The sequence below is a fragment of the Cyprinus carpio genome, chromosome B5 (assembly GCF_018340385.1).
Source record: "Cyprinus carpio isolate SPL01 chromosome B5, ASM1834038v1, whole genome shotgun sequence".
NCBI classification, from domain to species: Eukaryota; Metazoa; Chordata; class Actinopteri; order Cypriniformes; family Cyprinidae; genus Cyprinus; species Cyprinus carpio.
In genome coordinates, this window is record NC_056601.1 from 31,470,308 (window position 1) to 31,494,385 (window position 24,078).

Genomic DNA, 24,078 nt, shown 5'->3' on the forward strand with positions numbered 1-24,078 from the left:
ATGCTACTGGAAAATGTTTTCATTCAACAGTGTCACTCCTTTCACACATTTGCATCACACTGTGCAATTAGTAAGGAATAAGAATTATTTAAAAAAAAAAAAAATGCACACCGGAGGTGTCATGAAATGTGCAATGGGTAATGTGAAATGTTATCTTCTCAGAATACATTAGAGTCAATTATTCTGCTTATACTATGGTTACCTCAACTCACGTCTAATAACAGAGTTTTGAGACTTTAATAGCAGTTAGCAACTAATGCAGTTATTAATGTAGTTATTATTATAGAGAGAGAGAGAGAAAGAAAGAAAGAAAGAAAGAAAGAAAGAAAGAAAGAAAGAAAGAAAGAAAGAAAGAAAGAAAGAGAGAGAGGTGTGTTTGTGTTAATTGTGAATAAAATTTGTGCATCTCTCAACAGTTTTCAGCAGCAGCGTCTTTACTAATAACTGTAAATTTGTCTGCTTTAAGAACAGTGCTGTTATTACCTTACTAGTGAGAAATGTCATGTAGTTGCTAAACTATTTTACTGATAAAATTGTCAGAGGAGTGGTGACAACACATTTGTGTGTGTGTGTGTGTGCATTCCGTGTGTGTGTTGTGTGGGAGTGGAAGAAAGAGAATGTGTGTGTTCTTGAGGGTTTTGGTTCTTTTGTTGTTGCAGGCTGTAAGGACGTTTGGAATAACTGAAATTGTTTGGCAAAGTGATATGGACATGTAATGTGGACAAGACCTACCTCGAACTACTTTAGCCATGTATTTCCTTGAAAATAATTACATGCTTTAGTGCATTTGCCAACCAATCAAACTTAAGCATTCAACAGCCCCATATTATAGACCTTATGCATCCATCTTTGGAATTTTGTATTTGAACTTTTGTTTTTGCAGTAACTTTATAGCTTCACTGCTGAAGAGTAATTAACTGTAGTGGATTCTTTTATTGTAGCATTAACTAAAGTTATCATATTCATTGTAATGTTCAAAGTAGATGTCATAACAAATGTCAGTAGACCGGGAAGATTTTAAAACGAGCCGTTTCTTTCTTATTTATTTATTTTTTTTATTATTTTTTTATTATTATTTATTTATCTTATCATCATGCTGTGGAAATTCAAACCGAAAACAGAGGACAATGAGCGCAGTGCTGAAAACAGGAGAATATGGAAGGATATTCCAGACTATTTTCAAAAGGAATTGCAAATTGTATTTTTGCGTCTGCTTTTTCACGCTCTCTGTCGCACATGCCAAAACTCAAACTGAATCCAATTCCTTTAGCATTTAACTTTTTGTGAAAAGCATTTGGTTAATGGTGAATACTGACCTATTGTGCATACCATTCTGGCTCCCACTAGTAGCAGGGCATAGTTACTGCATTTGGGGTCAAAATTACGGAATTATTTATTGTGTAAGGTGCCAGGAATATAAGGAGACCCGGGTTGCACTACTGTCTGTTCATTCACATGCATCTATTGGATTGGCATCTACTTTTAGCGGTGCATTCACTGATCATCTGTGAGTGACATCACCTCCCAATATAAACATGCCCCATAGTATAGTCCCACCTTGACACTGATTGACAGGTTTCCATGTAAAGCATCAGAAGTTAAAATGTTAGAGCATAATTTCTGCATCCACATATTGAAAACGCAATTTAAAATACAATTTGCAATTCCTATTAAAAATGGTCTGGAATATCCTTCCATAGGCAGAGCTATAAGGTCTATAACTAACAATAATTAACTTAATTTTTCCTACTAAAGTGCTGGTTAAATGCAAACCACATTTGGCAGTTTGTTTGAAAATGTGCCCTAAAACTCAACCGTTGTGTTTGGTATTCAGCACAGGCACATGGCACAGAGCTCAAACTTTTTTTTGTCTGGCTGAATGACAGTGTTTCTACACGGTGGACACTTGGAGTGTACCATAGATGTCCAGGAATAGCTCAGGAGAACGACACCATTAAAACCGAGCAGGGGGTGGAGGATGCCAAATGACAGTTGTGGAAATGTGGAGAGCAAGAAATCTAAGTCATATTTCCAACCTGAGCTGCAGGTGGCTTACACATTTGACAACAGCCCCATAGTACAGATGTCTAGGATCCAGGAAAAAGGGGAATTGTGGGGAGCACAGAGACGTCAGGTCTGTTTTTAACAATGGGCCGCCCTTGACAGAAAGACAAGAGGACTGCAGTGATGATAAAAGGGGACAGAAAACAATCAATTTATGTTTAACATGTAGACGCGGTCGAGGAGCGATGCGTTTCGCCCCGCTGGCTTTTCTGACAGCTCAGCCGGTGTGTTTCTGCATGAGTGGGAGGCTCCAGGGGGCCTTTATCCTGGAAGTCAAGAGCAAAGAGTTACACATGTGCGATTATATACTGTGGACTATGAAAACTTGATTTCTGTGTTGGAGTTTGGGAATGGGAGTTTTGCTGGTTGTTTAAACTGGCTACTAGAGTGATGTGGGTGGTTGCTAAGCAGTTGCTTTAGTGTTCTGTATGAATTCTAAACATTATACATGGTTGCTTGGCAGTTGTTAAGGTGTTCTGATTGGTTGCCAAAGAATTGCTAGGGTAGATGCCTCATTAGCGACTGTTTCTATAGGTCGCGATACGTAAGCCATCCGCCATTTTTGGAACGGTCTGCGAACCTTTGAGCGCATTGATTGTGTGCATCTACAATAGCAAGTTATAAGCTTGTATATATTTTAATATTCATTGATTATTATGGTGAATGACGTCAAGTTGATCGTTCCAAGATAGCGGATGGCCGGACGCCTCAACGTATCTGAGGCAGTCAAATAGGGCATCTATACATATCGATGGTTTCTACTATGTTCTAGGTGATTGCCAAGATGGGTGTTCTGGGTGTTTGTTATTGTGTTGCTAGGCATTTCGGGTAGTTTCTATGAGGCTGTCAGGTCTCTCCACCACACTGCAAATTTTTAGGCATCAGTCTTATTTGGATATAGGTTGGGTATATGTGTTATTACCTCAGGCCAGGGGTTTATTCACATCACTAAAGCGAAGAATGAACAATAGTAATGGTGATGCTCGCATTAGCACAAACCATTAATTAATAAGCATGCCATGTCAGCTAATGATTATGCGTTTGATGATTTTAATTTGTCGGGGTAGGTCAGGATTCAAATCTTTTGCTGTGAGTGTTTGGATCTGTAATAGAGTAACACTGTTCAAAGCAACTAATTAAGGTGTTCTAGTTTCTCATATTCCATCTCATTATAGGAATAAAGTGGGAACAGAACACAGTAAACAAACCTGTGGAGGCACTGAGGTTCAACACGACGTTTGCTTTTGTTCTGCTTTTCAATGCCACAGAGCATGACACGATTCCTGGATGGATTCCTCTTCACTGGAATATCGGTCTTTGATGCGCATTTCTTCTCACGTCAAGATGTGAGCATGACAGTTCAATGGACTAAACAAAACAGTTTGTTCATACAACTTCACCACCTGTAATTATGATACTATGGAGTCCATGACAAAAATCTTCAGGATAATTCAAATATTCCTTTATGCTCTGCTCTTTTTAGAGGCATGCCTAACTATAATCTTGTCTCATTAAGTCACTGAGGGAATCTGACATGATGAACATTTGCTTTTGCATGATTGCACAGGAGTTCTCTCATTGTTCCATTCTTGAAAGCTCTTTCCATACAGTAGTGCAAACTCATGTCTTTCCAGCTTCAAAAAGGACAATAAACACCATTAAAAACATTATAAACAGTCAAACGTGAATTGTGCTTTATATCTCAAGTCTTCTGAAGTCGTATGATAGCTTTATATGTGGAATGAGTTCTTTAAATGGCATTTGGTGTCAATCTAGGCATTATCCATCAATCTAGCTTCGGCATCTGACACACTGACAGACATGTACAGGTAGATGCCACATTCGACTGCTCCAGAAAGGTCAACACATATGCCATCTTGAAACAATCTATATGCCATCACTTGAAATAAAAACCGACAAGTTTCAAGGTGCAACAACATTGCACAGCATCTGATTGTAAAAACAGCCAAAATTTTAATTCCTGAAGAAACTGGATAAAGTTTTGCATATTGCATAAAACATTTGCAAATAAGCACCATAGTTTCCATCCAGCGGGTCAAAGAGAACAAAAGCATCACTTCCTGATAAACTAGCACTAAATATCACTAAGAAAAGTTGAAGAAGCCACTGAACATAATAATTTTCATATATAAAAAAATTACTTGCACCTCAGAGTGAGCAAAATAAAAACAATAAATCAAAGACACCTCCTTCACACACAGTCACGTGACTTTTTTTATGCTCATTTATTTGCGCATATAACAGTTTTTTCGCACACATATAACCAATTTTGACCTCAAGCGAGCATGAACGAAATCAATCGAGCATAAAAAAGGGATAAGGGATTTATTTTGAAATTTGGAGTTTCCATCACTCGGATTAGAGAATTGGAGAGTCTTTCTAAAAAGACCAATAGATGCTGCAAGAATGAGTCCTAAAACCTCAAAGATTTTCACTTGCAGTTCCACTGTCCAAATGTCAATGGGGGTTTTGAGTTGTTTTTTTAGTAAAATGCCAGGGGCTGTGTATAACACAAGCTTGTGAAAGCATGTTTTATTCTACAACTGAAAATACATCATACCACACTTTTTTAGGCTTAAACTTGTCTGGTAAAAGCTGTTGCTAACATCTGGCAAAAATGGGAAAACAGAGGTTGTTGGGGACATTTAAAGTTATCACAGAGGACAGGTAAACTTATCTACTCATTAGTTTGCTTTAATTGTTTGTAATCACAATCTTGCAACTACTTTAACCCAGGCCTTGTAAACACTAATAAGTTTTGCATCTTTTTCTCTCCATTTTGGCCTATTGCTACAGATGTGTTACTTTGTACACTCTTCATATCACAGTCCTGCAAAGATGAAAGCAAATCTACTTGTGATCACTATTTGCGGCAAAACATGAGGACAGTTGCATCATAAATAAAACATAAAATTATATCAGACATACAACTGTGCGCGACAGCGAACCCTGCGAGAAAAAGAATGCACTAAAACAATAACTGCATGAAAACGTTTCATTTCAAAACTCTTGAAAAACATTGAGCTTTATTTAGGCTTTACACAAATTTAATGTTTTCTGATGTTTCAGTGTCAATGAGACACTTTTGGAAAACGCTTGAAAACTGGTAAATAAACGCTACTTGGAGGTAAATGAAAAAAAATGGCATATGTTTTAGCTTTTGGTAAAGGCAGGCATATCAAGGGTGCATTTTATTGATGGCATAATGCTAACTTCTGTGGTTGGCCTTGTTGTGCCAAAAATATGTTGCAGCATCACGGCCCCATGTTGCAAGGATCATCACTGCAGCACTCCAGTCATACAGTATAAGCAATATATATATATATATATATTTGAGGTTCATGCTTTTTGTAGCATGACAAATGTGGTCACTTAAATGTTTTTGTTCCTTTTAAATACACTAAACAATTTTGTCTGAACTGCCCCTTTAAAAATCAAGACAGGTTGAAGCCAAACAGAGAGAGAGAGAGAGAGAAAAAAAACTGGGAACAAACTCAGTGTCGTCTCATTCCAAAGAGAGAGAGAGAAAAAAAACTGGGAACAAACTCAGTGTCGTCTCATTCCAAGTGGACAATGCAGTTCTTATGGGTGCACAATCTCCTGGAATTCATACGTATCCGAGATCCTTCCAAACCACTTTGTTTTCTTTGAGAAGCATTCTCTCTCTCTGCTGCAGTCTCTAGAGGTTCACTTCATCTAACAACAAAGAAAGCCCCAATTTTGTGCCACTGTACTCAGCTCGGTGTGTCTGCATCAAAACACTCACAAACACACACACAAACATTCAGTATGAAGCCTGTTTAGAGATACAAGCAGTACTGAACGCTACCATTGGAAATGATACAGGAGCCTATTTTAATGTGCTTTATCTCAATACTGGCATGCAGAATATTTGTTGTGTTTACAGAGGATGCCATTTCTAAATAGAAATAATGTTTGCTGGGTGTTTTTTTTTTTTTTTTTTTTTTTGGTCTGCCATGCATTATACAGTGGGGAAAATATTTATTTGATCCCCTGTTGATTTTGTAAGTTTGCCCACTTAAAGAAATAAAGGGTCTGTAATTTTTGTGGTAGGTTTATTTTAACGTATCGAGACAGAATACCAACCAAAAAAAAAATCCAGAAAAAAACACATTATATAAAGATTAAAAATTGATTTACATTTTAGTATGGGAAATAAGTATTTGATCCCCAAGCAAAACATGGCTTAGTACTTGGTGCAGGAACCCTTGTTGGCAAGCACAGAGGTAAGACATTTTTTCTAGTTGGTCAGCAGGTTTGCACACATCTCAGGAGGGATTTTGATACACTCCTCTTTACAGATCCTCTCTAAATCCTTAAGGTTTCTTGGCTGTTGTTGGGAAGCTCGAAGTTTCAGCTCCCTCCACAGATTTTCTATAGGATTGAGATCTGGAGACTGGCTAGGCCACTCCATGTCCTTAATGTATTTCTTCTTGAGCCACTCCTTTGTTGCTTTGGTGGTATGTTCCAGATCATTGTCATGCTGGAAGACCCATCCATGACCCATCTTCAGTGTTCTGGCTGAGGGAAGGAGCTTCTTGTCCAAGATTTTACAGTACATGGCCCCGTCCATTTGCTCCTCAATGCGGTGGTCCTGTACCCTTAGCAGAAAAACAGCCACAAAGCATAATGTTTCCACCTCCGTGCTTGACTGTAGGGATGGTGTTCTTGGGGTCATAGTCATCATTTCTCTCCCTCCAAACACGGCGAGTCAAGTTAATGCCAGAGAGCTCAATTTTGGTCTTATCTGACCACAGCACTTTCTCCCAAGCCTTCTCTGAATCATTTATATGTTCTTTGGCAAACATTAAATGGGCCTGTACATGTCCCTTCTTGAGCAGGGGGACCTTGCAGGCACTGCAGGATTTCAGTCCATTGTTACCAATATTTTGTTTGGTGACTATGGACCCAACTGCCTTAAGATCATTAACAAGCTTCTCCCGTAGTTCGGGGCTGATCCCTCACCTTTCTCATGATCATCCTTACCCCATGAGGCGAGATCTTGCACGGAGCTCCAGACCAAGGCCGATTGATGGTTGTTTTGTATTTCTTCCATTTCCGAATAATCGCACCAACAGTTTTCTCCTTCTCACCAAGCTTCTTGCTGATGGCTTTGTAGCCCATTCCAGCCTTGTGCAGATCTACAATCTTGTCTCTGACATCCTCTGACAGCTCTTTTGGTCTTGCCCATGGTGGTGGGAGAGGTTGAAATGGAAGATACAGATTGTGTGGACAGGTGACTTATACACCTAACGAGCTGACATTAGGAGTAACTTCAGTTTAGTGGCAGGACTAATCTGTGTTCCACACGGGCACATAACCAATCTGTGGGAGACAGAATTCTTGCTGATTGGTAGGGGATCAAATACTTATTTCACTCACTGAAATGCAAATCAGTTTCTGACCTTTATATAATGTGTTTTTTCTGGATTTTTTGGTTGATATTCTGTCTCTATCCATTAAAACAAACTACCAAAACATTACAGACCCTTCATTTCTTTAAGTGGGCAAACTTACAAAATCAACAGGGGATCAAATAAAATATTTTCCCCACTGTATAATGCATGGCAGACAGAGGAAAAAAAAAAAAAGCCAAGCAAACATAATTTCTATTTAGAAATGGCATGGCAAAAATCATATTAACATTTTTATTTATTTACTTAATTTGAACTAAATTAATTAAACTTTTAGAGTTTCAACCAGACCAGTTTTTTTAAAAAATGAATTGAAATGAGTTGAACATCAACTCAGTTTTAAGTTGAATTTGGTGGAAAATTTTGTACTGTGTACTGTTATAAATTAATGTGATAATATCACTTACTTCTCTGTGCAAAATAAATGCATTTGAATGTTTTATGGTTAACTCTATTTTTGCTTTTTTAAACAAACTGTGCAGCAAGTCAAATTTATTTTCTGTGGTAATGAATAGCCTGTAAATGGTTGTCAAACAGAACTTTTGTTTACTATAATGGTAAAGGTTATAGTTGGTAAATGTTGATCACAGAATAGAACTTATACATCCAAGATATACAAGACATCCACAGAGCTGTTTAAAGAGCCAGGATTTTAATATCTAAGATGTTCAAAGAAAAATGTCTCACACGTCTAAAAGCTTCAAAGAGTTGGAAGAACATGTACCTTTATGTCATGATGCACTGCCTCAGCTTTTATATTAAGATCGTATCTGATGATGCATAATGATCAAATCATGCAATTTTATTTTAAACAATCAAAATTCAGTACTACTTTCCTTGATTGTTTGTTTTAAATATAAAAATACATATTCATTACTTTTTCTCATCTGGACTGGGCTTGATTGTTTATTTTAAATATAAAAAGTTATATTTTTAGTTAAAGTAAAAGCCCTTTCACACAAAAATGAAATGAATGAGCCTCAAGTTGAAGGAAATGTAAATTACAATAAAACACATTACCTATACTGTATACATCCTCATACAGAAAGACATAAAAATACAAAGGAATGGTTACTTTTCTTTCTCACTAATTGACTGCTTTCATTACATAAAGCAGCTACAGCTAATATTTGTCTGACCATAATAGAGTGCTTGCCAATGTCTAATACTTTTGCTAGCAAGGGGTCAAGTAATCAATGTTTTATTTCCAGACGCTGCGGATCTCATAACCATTAGAATTAAAACTTGTAAAAATAATGTACAATTTAAAATGGCCGGCATAATTGCAGTATTAAAAGTAAATTAGTAATTGTTTTGGGTAGTTCTTCTGGTTTAATGAGTTGCTCTGTAATTAGTTTCATCTGGGTAAACATCAAGAAATATAAAAACTGCTGTTGTAATGGTTGAAAGTGTCTCTGTTTTGTAGAAGATATATCTGGGTAATGTTCAGTCTTTTTTTTACACAGACAGACTAACGAAAAGGAACTCTGGTTCACTCATATCTACATGAATTGTTAACAGTTTCAGCTCTAGGCACATTTAGTCAGAGGAATCTAAAATGCCTGGTTATATATTAAAAATTGGATGAGATAAAAAAAAAGACATGATATAAAATGAATATGAACACATGAATATATTCCACAGTAAGCACAGCTAGCTATAGGACTCTGCTCTCAAAAGCATTGTTTTCTGTTAAATGCATAATGCGTGTAGAATTAATTTAATTTAAAGAATTAAACTGTACTGTATATGAAAAAAAAAAAAAACATTTTTGCATCAAATTTCTTTGCATCTGTGCTATTTTGTAAAACAGTACAATAACTATCAGAAAACTAAAAACAAAGTCAAATATTTAAGAAAAAAATAACCGTCCTCTCACTGAGTGTATATGATGAAACTATGTCTCAGCATTGTGTGCTGTGATTCTCTCCCACTGTCCAAATATAGATGCACACTGAGTGTATATTCTATGTAGGTGTCACACAGATTCATGGGGCATAACGGCTGTACAGTACATGATACTGACTCATTTTTCCTTAAAGAAAGACCTTCAGTAATCCTGAAAGAGGAATAGTTTCTTACAACTGCATGACCATTCAAAAAATTGAGGTCAGTTTAATTTTTATGAAAGAAGACTCTTATGTTCACCAAGGCTGCATTTATTTGATCAAAAAATACAGTAAAAAACAGCAATATGATGAAATATTATTGCAATTTGAAATAACTGTTTCTCACTGAATATATTTTAAAATGTAATTCATTCCTGTGATGCTAAGATGAATTTTCAGCATCATTACTCCAGTCTTCAGTGCCACATGATCCTTCATGAATAAATAAATAAATAAATAAATAAATAAATAAATAAATAAATAAAAATCTTACCCCAAATGCTTGAGCGGTTTAATATAAAAATATAAAGTTTCATAATTTAATTCATTAAATCATTTCTTTCTAACAGATTGAATAGCCTATATGAACTAACAATCTGTCAAACAAACAAACATGTAGATTGCAGTCAGCCATGGAAAACAGACAATTATTTGGTTTAGCATTTATTATGCAAATATTTCTGACACAATGCCACAATCAACCAATTAGAAACAAGCATTTCAGAGAGCTGTATTAATGTTTCCTATGTTATGCAAATGTTATTCTTATTACCCTAAAAGTCTATAAATACATTTAATGTTTCAACAATATTTGAGTTTTCTGTGCTACTAAACTAACATAACAGAAAATAGGCCCAACATCATACACTTCCATTCAATTCCATTCTCTATTTAAATAACTAGAGTGTGTTTTCATGTGCAGGAGACTGTTTCCCCAAATATTATATCGTAAATACCAAGTTCATGGTGTGTATGCAAAAACTAAATCTGCAAAGCACTCAGACCTCATACTTTTCTCTTAATAACAGGTCATACTGTAGATTAAATACGGACTTTTGTGTAGCAGGGCCACAGAGATGAATGGTGCTTGAGCCATAAGTGCTGGCTTTCTCAAACCTTTTCATATTTGAAAAGTAGGAAAATGGATTTGTTGACACTTATATTTTGCTCTCCTTGACCTTGGCAAGCAATTGACAAACCAGCATTAGTGACAAAGTGAAATCTTATTTTACCATAAAATTACACTCTGTATTAAGGAACCATAAATTCAATGAAAACATGTTAATTAATAATGAAAGGGAGAAAAAATAATAAAATAAACAAGAAAATAAATAAGAAAGAAAAAAAAATACATTAATTTATTTATAAATTTAATAGATAGATAGATAGATAGATAGATAGATAGATAGATAGATAGATAGATAGATAGATAGATGTCATTTATTTATTATATTTATTTATTTATAGATTTCATTTAAATGTAATGTTTCTAAAAGGACATTTGTAACAATATTTTGAATTAAAATTACACTCAATATTAAGAAACAATAATGATTCAACGAAAAAGCATGAATAATGCTAAAAATAAATAAATTTAATTCATTCATTCATAAATAACTTTAATTTAAATGTAATATGAGTTTTATTGCAATATTATGAACATCAGTGGTAGTCCAAAACGGAGTAGCTTTACTTCGTTACTGTACATAAGTACATTTTTCAAGTATCTGTACTTTACTGGAGTAGTTTTATTTTGAGAAACTTTAACTTTTACTTCACTACATTCCAAAGCAAAAGATCGTACTTTTTACTTCACTACATTTCATAAAACATATCGTTACTCCTTATACAGTAATATATCACGTGGTCTGACATGCAGAAGCGGTGTCTGATTCAAGAACGAACTGAGTCTTTTCAATGAACCTTTTAAATCGGATCACAAATCGCACCAGACGTTTTATTCACGAATTAGAATGACCAGATTGCAGCTGTTCTCGAGTCGACAACTCACTGATTCAAGATCTTGTGAGTACGCGCACGACTGATGCTGCTAAATGTAAGTTACTAATGTCGAATTTTAGGATTAATTATTGTAACTGAAAACCATATTTTGGTCAAAAATGTCAGTTGTTTGTGAACTAAATCTGCTGTAAAGGGTGATCTATTTAAGCCCACTGAAATGCTTTAATGCAGACACATCAAACAGTGTCTCTATGTTTTAGGTAAAAAAAGGAAACATTAAAATAACACAGATTACATAAAATTCCCTGGTGCTGTTACGTTAACAATTTTATTAAAACGCTACGGTTGATGTCTGTTTTTATATTGTTTGGATTACCTAGCCGAGTAGACAGATAGGCTATGAATGTTTCTTCATAACCATACTGAAAATTAAATATAGTTAGCTTATGCTAACTGTCTAGCTAACAAGCTTGCTGGTGATAAGTTGAGGTAATTTTTAGATATAAAGTCTAAACATTTTTATTCAACCACCTAGATCCCCCTTCCTTAAATCTTGCCCTGGAGGTCCAATGCGCTGCAGAGTTTAGCTCCAACCCTGATCAAAGTCCCCTGCCTGTGATTTTCTAATGATCCCAAAGACATTGATTGGCATTGATTAGCATGCTCAGGTGTGTTTGATTAGGGTTAGAGCTAAACCCTGCAGGAAAGTGGATCTCGGGGTCCAGATTTGAGGATCCCTGACCTAGATAGATTACATCTGGGGGAAAAAGAAAGGATGTGATGTTCAGAACATGGAAACTAAGTAATTATCAAAGTGGGAAGTGATGCCCTCTGGGGGCAATTGGCCAGGGGTGTTTTTTTTTTTTTTACACCACAGACAAGGTTTGAGAAGAAAAAAATCATTATGAAAATATAATTTTATTTTCCTTAAAATGTTCTTCCTAACCAAAGGCCTTATTCTCATGTCATATATAACTGTGATGTTCTGGAAAACAACAAACTTTAAAACACTTTTCTTCCTGGTGGTCAAATCTGTTTTCTCTCAGGTACATGGCAGTGTAAGCTTCACAGTGAACATTACTACATCACTCTCATCAAAGTAGTCCATATCAACAACAAAAATATATCTTGACTCCATGTATTGGTTATTTTGGGAAAATCCCAGGCATTTTGAGCAGTACAGGATTATAAAAAATATGTGCTAATATAAAATTAAATTAAGTAGCCTATATAAAATTGCAAAATAAATCTATCTATCGGTACTTTTTTATTCAAGTACATAAAAAAATTGAGTACTTTTGTACTTTCACTCGAGTAAAATTGAAAAAGGAGTACTTTTACTTTTACTGGAGTAATATTTTATTATACGTATCTGTACTTTTACTCAAGTACTTGATTTGTGTACTTCGTTCACCACTGATGAACATTTACATAATTTATAATGAATTTTGTTTTGCTCGTTGTTGTGAAGGCCTTGGGTTTTACTTCCTGGATATAATGATAATTTTTCAAGAAAATAATGTATGTGTTATTTTTCCTTTCCACTCTTAATTAATTTTAATAGTTAACTATAACCTAGAAGTCTTTTCTTTTAAATATTACATCACAGAAAGTTAGTCGAATAATCACCTAGTCATCCATTGGTGAGACAAGCAGACCGTCCCGCTGTAAACTTCTGCCATTGCTTGAGTTGATGTTGTTGTGTTGATCTGGTCAGGACTGCAAACTAATGCAGACTCAAACTTGTGGAAGCAAATAACATACAGTCGTCTCTGCATGAACTGATATAGAAGAAAGTATTTTATAAAATCACCTTTACCATATACTGATGAAACATTAAAAAGTGAGGAAGAAGAGAACGTCATGACTGACCTTTAAGACGCTGGTAATATCTCTGATATCAATAGGGAGTCTCTTGCTTTAACTACGGGTCACAGGAGTGGACCTCGCTCTGTGATCCTTCGCTTCCACGTTGCGAATGGTTGCGAAGCGATTCGGCCCTCAAACTGGGTCTCACTCCTGTCATCTTGTGCACAGTGAGAAATGGATGTGATTCATTTTGGAGCTTGTAATGTCTTCAGGGGTAACCGATCCCTGGTGGGGTGGGGGGGGGGGCACAAGCACGGTATTAAAACTGTCCATCCTCTCGATAGTCACGTCTACATCCCTTCCTGCCATCCTCAAGGGAGCGAATGATGGAGGAGGTGTAAAGAGAGACTAGGGTCAGAGGAAGGATGAGAGAGGATATTGCACAGCTGTCTGCTCATCTGCCTCTGAAGTCAGAGAGGAGCCGTGTGACGGGACACCAGAGAAATGGAAAAAATGGCTGGAATGGCAATTAGCATGAAACCGGGGCTTTGGAAACAAGTGGGACCTAAAGGTCTAGACGTTGTCTAATCAATAGATTACAACAATTTAACCATATGAGTTATGAATATTTTAATATTATAAAATGTATGATAATATAATAATATTTATTATTTAATAATAAAATAAATAAATACATTTCATTTGAATGTAATATGAGTTATGAATATTTTGATTATTTATGATAATATTTATTTATAAAATGTTGTTTTGACAACAACCATCAATCAATTACAACAAAGCTGAATGTTTCTAAAAGGAAATTTGTAACAATATTTTGCCATAAAGCCCTGTAGACTCAGTAATAAAATGTCATAAACTGAGTATGATAATATGGGTTATATTTTGATAATGAATATTTATGATAATATGCTGATAAATATAAATGGTATAATATGAATAAATAAAGACTGATTGTGTTGACAACCAATATTAGTTAATTACAACAAAGTGGTATGTTTCTAAAAGAACAATATACACTAACATACATTCATAACTATATATATTCTAACTATATACACCGAATATTAAGGATTCATAACACATTGAGTGAAAAATTATAAATACTGGTAAAAATCAATTAATCAGTTAGTTAGTTAGTCAGTTAGTTAGTTTGTTTGTTTATTCATTCATTTATCAATTCATTAATTTAATTTAAATGTATATGTAATATTTTAATATTATGAATATTTCTGATATTTCAGTTAATTTTGCTAAATGTAAAGCATAAATAAGGAAGGAAGGAAGAACCTCTATTAGTCAATTATGACAAAGCTGAATTATTCTAAAAGAAAATTTTGAATAACAGTTTGCCATAAAAACCCTTTACACTAAACATTAAGGAACCATAACATAATTAAATGAAAAGTATAACTACTGCTTAAAATATATATAGAATTCCAACAAATTAAATAATCATTACCAAATGCTGTATGATACATATGGTGTGATTTGAGAAATTAAAAAATAATAATAATAATAATAATAATTAAATAAAAAACTGATAGCAATAGAATGAACAGAGTAAACCTAAATAATGACACTTTCCAGTGAGCACACATCTCCATTTAAACCAAGTAAAGCCTGATATTTGAAGGCAGCAGTGGAGGATTTGGCTTTCAGAGCCGAAAAGCTCCCCTTTGAGGAGGACAACTTTTTTTCTCTCGTAGGAAACCGTTATTAGTCGACAACATTTGCCATCCAATGGTGGAAGAGACGCTAGCACACCTGTAGTCTCCGTCTCCATAAACACCATCAGAGATTTCAAAGACACATACAGTATTCAATAAGCAGACTGAGAAATAATCTGTCAAAACACTCAGATCTGGCAAAATGGGATAAAAGAGGATGAGGGATATCTAATCACGGGTGCGACACTGCTGGCTGTGCCGGGTTATGTAAACACAGACGATGAAACGTTCGCCTAGTGTCTCAAAGACAAACAAAACCAAACAGTGGAGGAAAGTAGAATTATCTCGCTAAACAGTATCAAAAAAGCTCTGTGAAAGCACCGCTGGCAGAGCAAATGATGTTTAAAAATTCATTATCAGGACAATTACAGGATTTCTCAAACTTTATAAAATGTTTTATTCTTCCCGTCAGAGCGGAAAGAGCGTAAATCATTGTAAGCACACAAGTCTTCAGTTGGGAACAAGCCAATCCCAGAATGCACTGAAACAAATTGAGTGTGGGGGGGGGTCCAAGATGGCAGAAAAAGTGAGAGAAATGCTTAAATTATTGAGAAATGCTTTAATTTTAATGCTTAAAATTCAATATTTAAAACATTTTTTTTCTTTTTACCTCAGATTTGTGTGTCCATTTGCTATTACATGTGCAATGCAGTGTCAGTGTAAACACCCACTGCTATGATTTCCTAACATCCTTTCATATTAAATGAGCATTACATGTTTACAGTATTTTTAATATAACAGCCTCCAGATGAACTAAACATGAAAAATGCGGATAACAGCATTAAATTTAGAGTGCAATGTAAATAAGAGACTCCTTTAGCAGCGTAACTGTGATTATAAATAGAATAATCTTAGTTTCTAAAGTTTGCAAGAAGGTTTTCTTTACCTAACAACATGCAGCAACACTCCTTGATAGGACAATGACATATGTTAAGTGACGTCACAATTGTCCCGATTTCAAATCCTGATGTTTAAGAAGTGTAGAAAATAATATATTTCAAACTGGAGAATTAGTTTTGAAACTTGCAGTATGTTTTTGTTGTAAAGTAACCTATTATGTATGTAAGTAACATAGCAGTTAGATATTAGTTTCATAACTCCTTTAAAACATTTAAAAACTAGACCTTTTGAACATTTAGTAATAATGTTTATAGATCTTTGCCGGCTATGTACAGCTTCACTAGCTGGGAAAGCTACTACTTGTGTGAGTTTCTGTCTTTGTAGAGTACTCCAAATGAGTCACTTATGAGGTTTTTCGTTAGGATGCTTCCTTAGAAGGCAGTAGAAAGAAAGGCAGCTCACTGAAATAGAGCTTAGTCTGCAATTTATTTCCAACTTAATGTTTATTGATATATAACCTAAAGGAAATACTGAGCACTGAGAACTATAAGTGAGATATTCAGCCAGGAGTGGAAAGTATTGATATAAAGGGGAAAAAAGATCTTTATAACTTTGAAGTTCTTGGCAAACTACAACAACTACCCACTTAAAAACCTCCATTTTAACCGATTCATCACTCCTTTGCTTCATTTCAGGCTTTGTTCTCGCAGCTCTTTGACTATAGCAAACGCTTTTTATTAACTTTACCAGAAGCTCCTGGCATGTCGTGATTGTGATTCAGTGCTTGCGTTGTGGAGATTTTGAGGTGTGTTTGCGGCAATCTTTCCATTGAGCAATATTATATACAATTCATCCATAACTGTAGCGAATGCCCCAAAAATGTCATCCCAGCACCACCCGTTTCTCCCCAGGGTCGGTTTTCTCTCTTCTTCTCTGTCTCTATCACTCTCTGCAGTGGCTCTACTCGTTTTATCCTTCACTATCTCGCCCACACTTTAGACTTCTGATGTTGCTGCCTGTTTGGTTCTTAAAACAAAGTATGATCAACCTCTGACAGCTTCTACCTGAGTGGCCTGAGGGAAAGAAGAGCATGATGGCTTATTTAAGTTGATGCATGGCTTTAAGATTATGGCTTTAAGAGTTTCAGATCAAACCTGAGAATACAATAATGAATCAATAAAGAATCCTTTCTGTCTGTCTCTTTCTTTCTCTCAATGCTTTTCTATTTAGTCCTCTTATATGAATGGTAACATTGCATCTCAAGACATTTTCAATTTAACTTGAAGAATAATGTGAATATTATTACTACTAATTATTGTGACCTTTAGTGGGGAAATATTGTTTAGTTTTACTATGTGTACATGAATAACAAAACAAAAAGTATCGCTTTCAATAATATTAACGTGGATGACTGAGCTAATATAAAGCTAATGAATCATTTGTGGTTTTCTTCTTGCAAATTATTTGTTAGATAAATGCTTAAATAAATCACATACCGGTGTAAAAGTGATCCATTTTTGCTTACCCATTTTTTCAATCAAAAAAGCTTTTACCAACCTCTCCAGGTCTGATCTGAAAAAAAAAAAAAAAAAAACCTTAAATGCAAATGCAGCAAATCATGTATCTGTTTCTAGCTAGGAAAAAAAATGAGTAAATTTGATGATGAACATGTACACTGAAAAAAAAAAAAAAGATTCATTGAATTTACTAAATTTTGTTATGTATGTAGCTAAAATAAGTTTTTTGCAACCACTTACCTTAAAAAATAAATTAAAAATCAGTATCATTTTTTTTCTCAGTGTAGATGAAAGAAAAAACATTTATCGTCCAACTTACCATCCAAACTCTTACCGTCCAATCAAATTAAAACAGTATTATAATTATTAGTATTATATATATGGTATTATATACATTTATTGATATTTTCAATTAGCTTTTATATTTTTATTTTCAGTTTAAATTAAAATTGTATTTATTTTTGTTTGATTGATTAATTTATTATTTTTATTTATTTATTTTATTGTTTTAGCTTTAATGGGTTCTATATAACTTTTTTTTTTTTTTTTTAAATTTTGTTTTACATTTTAGTCATGTTAGTACTTAAACTTAATTCAGTTAGTTCAGTCAAGGCACTTTTTTTAAGTTTTACATTCAATATTTACCTATATATTAATCTTTATACCAATTAAATTAAAATGTTTTTTTAGTTTAGTTTAATTAACATCAGCAACTCCGTCACCAAGAGCATGAAACTCAAACCCTCAAGTCCCTGGAAAGCAATTGGAAAGCAATTGTTCAGTGTTTCTGTACATTTTTGTTCAGTTTCGTATGCTAAACAATTTTGGCGCTGTGTTGGGTTGGGACTCCACTTGATGTGTAATGTCAAAAATGAAAAAAGAAATGATGAATATATGATGTATATGTTTTTTTTGTTTGTTTTTTTTTTTAATTCTGTCATGATTTATTCACTTTCATGATACATTCAGCTATAAATAACTTCCACTATGTTCCATGGAATACAGAAAACAAGGTTTGAAAGACATAGGGCATTTTTTCATTTTTGAGTGAACTATCCCATTAATAGCAAACTTGAGATGCTGTAAATGAGCTTTTGTGGTATACGCTTCAGAGACTCAGCGACTACAGTATTGATTACACAGCCGCACCAAGTATTTTGTGGTTTCTCCACATGGCAGTTCATTGTTACGGTGTGACACTTGCTAGAGCAGTTAGCCCTGCTCAGACTCGCTGAGCACCAAGACACCTCGTCAGCTTGTTTTTCAGCTACCCATGTCAGTCTTCCTCACTCTCCCTCCCTCTTTCTCTCCGTATTCTCTTTCATTAACTGCTGCTGTCAGTGGGGAAGACCACTTTTGTACGCCATCTAATTCCTGCGGCTGCTGCGGCACAGGGCTGGCAGGAGTTTCTCCAGCGCAGCACATAATCAGGTCTCCTCCTTAAACTCGGCAGGATTCTAACCAATTTGTCTCGCACAGCTAGAGATCATTTTTTCGATCTGCTCGACGGGGAACTAGTCAACCTCGGTTGAAATTTTCAGTTTGTGCCGATGTCACTCTTATGATTGGAGTCCTCGGTTTCACCAGATGGCCAATCATTGTCGAGCAAGCATGTCATGACATGTACAGAGAACTGCAATAGAGGTGGTTTGCATTTGCTGTTGTGTTAAACAGCATGACGAAAGGTTGATTAATGAACTGCTATTGTGTGAATGATATGTAATCATGTAATCAATAAAAATGAAACTTTAGTCTGATTACAAGTATTTTAAAATGTAATATAATCTAATTACAATTCCTTCATTTTTGTAATCTGATTACGTAATCCATATAACATGCAATCAGTTACCACCCAGCATCGGAAAAGTAGCTGTGGCAAATGAAGCTTTACCAAATTGTTGTTTGGCTTTATTTAGAAGACAGGAGTTTGTCAGTCATATTGCATGCTGCAGTTGCATAGTATTAGAAGTGCACTGTCGTTGGCTATACATCAAAGCAAAGGTTATTTTCTGATCCCATTTCTCTCTCTCTCTCTTCTACTGATACTTCCAGTATGTACTAAATGGTCCTAAACAAATAAGTGTCCAAAAATACATTTAGAATTAATTAAATGGTTTAACATCAACAACAAAGGCATTTTTTAGACTATTTTCAGACTACAGATCAGACTATTTTATTTAAAAAGTGGAATAACACCAATTAATCATTCAAAATAAGACATGTTGATTTCAATAGATACGTACTTTAAAAATAGAATTGCTGAATTAGCACTAAAATTAATGTTTTTCTGAAGAGTGTGATTAAAAAAAAGAAAAAAAATCACATGTAAAAAAAAAAGAGAGAGATTTGTGTGTACAGGGAATTAATGCCATGTCTGGTGATATTTGTAAGATTTTAATATGAAGGAGATGATGGTGGCTGAAAATGAAGGAATGTAATAAGACGGCCAGACCAAGCGGATCAGAATCAAACGTCTTCAACACGTGACATGATGAAGCAACATGGCATCTCTCGTTCCAGATTTGCGGAAGCAGCTCTTAAATCCCCACTTGAATGAATCTGGCAAAAGAAAGATTACGAGTGGGGAGTAAAGCAATCAATGTGAAGAAAAAAAACTTTAAGGGAACTTAAGTGGACATTGCGTTAAGCTCCTTACACTGCTTTGGTTAGCAGCTTAAAAGCTTTTGGGGCGGAAGTAGTTCTGAAACTGAGCATGAAGAATTCACAATAAAAGATATCTGATTCTTGGGCTTTTTTAATTGTTTTTTGTTTTTTTTTAATAAAGTGCTTGATTTTGGTTTATGGACAAAAAAAACTGTAATGTAAATTGCATTAAGTAAAGCATATGTTACAAGTATTGTAATTATAAAAGATTTAAATCCAAACATCTGGGTTATAAACTTAAAATTAAAATTATTCCTGAGGAAATTATTCACACTGTTCATGCTTATGGCCCGCTACACAATATGTGCCTCTGTAGGCAGTTTTTGCCGTGTGTTATTCACTGGGGAATTCACTAACAACTAATTGCATGCACTGTTTGCATTGTTTTACATTCACTTGTACTAATGCAAATCAGTTAAAGAAATAGTTCACCTAAAAATTAAAATTTGCTAAAAATTTAAGATGAAGACCATCTAAGATGAAGAGGAGATTGTTTTTCATCTAAACAGACTTGGAGAAATGTAGCATTACATCACTTTCTCACCAGTGGATCATCTGCAGTGAATGGGTGCCGTCAGAATGAAAGTCTAAACAGCTGTTAAAAACATCACAATAATCCACAATAAACGTCTTATGAAGCGAAAAGTTGCATGTTTGTAAAAAACAAATCCACCATTAAGACATTTTTAACTTCAAACCGTTGCTTCCATTGGTAAAATATAATAGAGTCCTCTGTCCATAATATTGCTTTCTCCAGTGAAAAAGTCATCTCATCTGAATCAGAAAAAAAAAAGATGCAGAGATAAAGCACAATTTACAAAGTAATGAAAGCAGTTGAAAACAAATATGTCTGCGGATTTTGATGTGAGAGGACAACAGGAGATTTTTACTGGAAGAAGAGTTATTATGGATTATGAACTCATATTTTTGCCACATGCAACCGTTTAAAGTTAAAACACCTTAACAATGGAGTTGTTTCTAACAAACACACATCCTTTGGTTTCACAAGATCTTGTGTGGAGAGTTTCACAAGAGTTGTGTGGATTATTGTGATGTATTTATCAGCTGTTTGGACTCTCATTCTGACGGCACCCATTCACTGCAGAGGATCCACTGGTGAGCAAGTGATGTAATTTTCTCCTGTTCCGAAGAAGAATAATATTCAGTGGTAATAGTGTGAAGTTAATTGTGGCTGAGTTAGGTGCAATCTATAATTAGTCTAATTTGCATAGGAAGGAGGCATGTCTGCACTGAAATGACAATTAACTGATTTTGCTATTTCAATGCATTTAGCGCCTGGTTTAACTAGAAATACTGAAAACAAAATTGGTTGGCACAACTGTTTAGTGAATCTGCTTCTGAGTGACAGTGTAATGCATTCAGCGTTAAAGAAGTCAGTGCTAAAGTATGCTTATGTATGTTGTTTTGAACAGCAGCAAGAGGGGGTGCATGTACTTGTTTTAATTCAGACACAATTACTGTCTGAATTAGTTCTGCTACATGTATCATAATCAACCAACTGTCAGTGTAATTGTGCTGATGCACTTGGTTTTGATATCATTAATTTGCCATCTGTTGAACAGAGAACAAGAACAGAGCTACTGTATACGAAGATGGTACACAAAATATACTCACCATTATCCAGAGGAATGACTTTCGATGAGTAATCAATAGTCAGAGAATGAGCTAGGCTATCAATTGCATGCCGATCGTTGGATGGGAATTACATTGCTTGGCTATAAAAACTGATTTCCATCTGATCCTCCTACATTGGGAAGAAAACACACACAAAAAAAAAATGAGATGCAGTTCTGCAGTGCCTTTTCAAATCTAAAACTTTTTATAAAATAAATATGCTTGTGTTGGCATTTAAAGTAGCATTTACTATATAAAAGGGTAGCAGACTTTTAGAAAGTTTTTCATTTTTTCTTCATGGAAGAAAGCAGTCAAAAGGGTTTGCTAGTGCGCATTACAAATAAAATGCAATATTATTATTATTATTTTTAGAATAAAATGAAGAATAGTAAATGTCAGAATTAAAATGCTTCCTTTGCATTAATGGTTTATAAACTGTCTAATAGAAAATCAGACAAACACATAAATTCAATAAAATATTAAAATAAAAAAGCGGTGAGCTGACACAGTCTGAGCTAGTCACAATTAAGAAACAACATCAAAGCTAAAATGTTGACATTTAGCTCTTTTTGGACCCCTGAAATAGTAGAAAACATTAGAGACACTCTTTTCTATGACAAATCCCCATCTCTTTAATGAGATGTATTAGCAGCATATTGGGCTTATCAGTGTGACCTAGAAAGATGAAATGGAGGAGTTAGAGAGTTGGGAGCTTGCTCTCCTATAATCCCTTGAGAGGAAAACATCCGTCTCTCTGTGGCCTTCATCCCCTGGGATGAAATTACTAGGGGAAATTTCCCGAATCCCACACCGCAATCTCTATTTAAACAATTCTGTATTTTCAAGGCTCTGGATTCTTTAAGACGCGAGGAGAATATACAGAAGTAAAACAAATTACATAAAAGTACATAAGAATGGCTGATGGACCAATTTCACGCTTTAAAGAGTACGCCAAATGATAATGGGGCACTGGTAAAACATTTACAATATTTTGAAATATTAGCAATTTATACAGTGCTTGCACTAAATGGCTGTCAATGAAGAAAGATGTTTGTTTGTTTGTTTGTTTGTTTGTTTTGTTTTGTTTTTTACCAGCGGGGGCCAACAAGGCCATGATAACCAGTCAAACCATCATCAGGAGTAGTCTTAAAATGAATTAAAATGAATAATTAATGTCATGCATCTAATCAGTCCATATACAGAGTATACAGATACATATATAGAGATATTATAATAACTGAATCATTTTAATGCATATATTAAAATGAATAATTATAATAAAAAATGTCAGTGTCATATCTATGTTTAAATATCAAATTTAGCATGTATAAAATAATCTATATAAATATAGATATATAAATGATGTTATTTTATTAAAATGAATGATTAAAATAATTAAAATGTTAAAACTAATTAATTAAAATACACATATTAATCTATGTATAAATAACCAATATAATGCACATACATTTATACTTAATTTTATTTATACAGAAATTTTAATTCAACAAACTGAACTTTCATGGTAAGCCATGCCCCATGCATTCTCAAATCCATCAACACTGCACAGAGCACATTTTAAGTGCACTCTGAGGCACATAAAAGTTTTCAAAATGAATAATGATAGCAATTTAAAATTACAGTCAGTGGCTACATATTTGCAGTGACCCTTTTAACAGAACATATTATACAAGTAAGCGTAACCTAATTAAACAAAGAAAGTGAATGAGGGCGTATATTCATCCTGTCCTGCCTACAGCTCTCGCTCATTTATTTACATACGGACGAGCTCGGCTCTGTCCACCTCCAGATAACGAGAGACAAGTGAGAGAGATGCAGCACATCAATTCTCCAAATGAAACCCATGCAACTCATTGAAACTGATGACTCATCAGGAGCAAAAACGACCTGGTTTAGCAAGAAGTAAGTTTTGTTAGCCATCATTCTGGCCAGCTATCTGCCTCCTACATTTTTGTAGCAGTTTCTCCCTGAGGATCACTTATAATGTTAGTCATGCACCGAAAACAGTCATAATTTGGCCATAATCTCCATTAATATGATTGTTTTGCTACTGTATTAAGAGTATATATAGATAGGTAAGACCATATCCAATTTACCAAAATGCAAGACATTACTATATATTTACTAAAGCATTTTAGTTTAGGATTACAATGATCTATTTATGGCTATTATTTTTGTAATACCTCAAGGAAATGTCACAAATGTCTCATAAAGCACAAGAAGGTATGTAATGAATCTGTCACTTAATAAAGATATATTTAGATGGTAAATATATGTTAGTGATGAATGATTGGTCTATCGGTATAATGTAGTAGAATCAGATGGGCGATTCTGTGATCCCATTGCCACTTAAACTCTGCCCTAAAATGTGATTGCAATCTAAATTGCATTGTATATTGGTGGTGACAGTCCAATAAAGCATCTCGGAGCATGTTGGCCTATAGGGACTATTTTCACTCATGCTGTCTGATGC

General features: G+C 34.6%; 1 long non-coding RNA gene across 4 annotated transcripts in view; it reads right to left on the reverse strand.

Moving 5' to 3' along the window:
• LOC122137310 overlaps window positions 1–24,078 on the reverse strand; it is a 62,910-nt gene that overhangs the window by 32,875 nt on the left and 5,957 nt on the right. For 2 of the 4 annotated variants that reach the window (XR_006154764.1, XR_006154763.1), the window contains exons 3-4: window positions 21,585–21,714; window positions 13,001–17,340 (exon numbers count right to left, since the gene is read on the reverse strand). This is a non-coding gene — a long non-coding RNA (uncharacterized LOC122137310). Of the gene's footprint in view, window positions 1–13,000; window positions 17,341–18,189; window positions 19,845–21,584; window positions 21,715–24,078 lie in introns of those variants that run through there. The other 2 variants (XR_006154765.1, XR_006154762.1) reach the window with 2 other exon arrangements.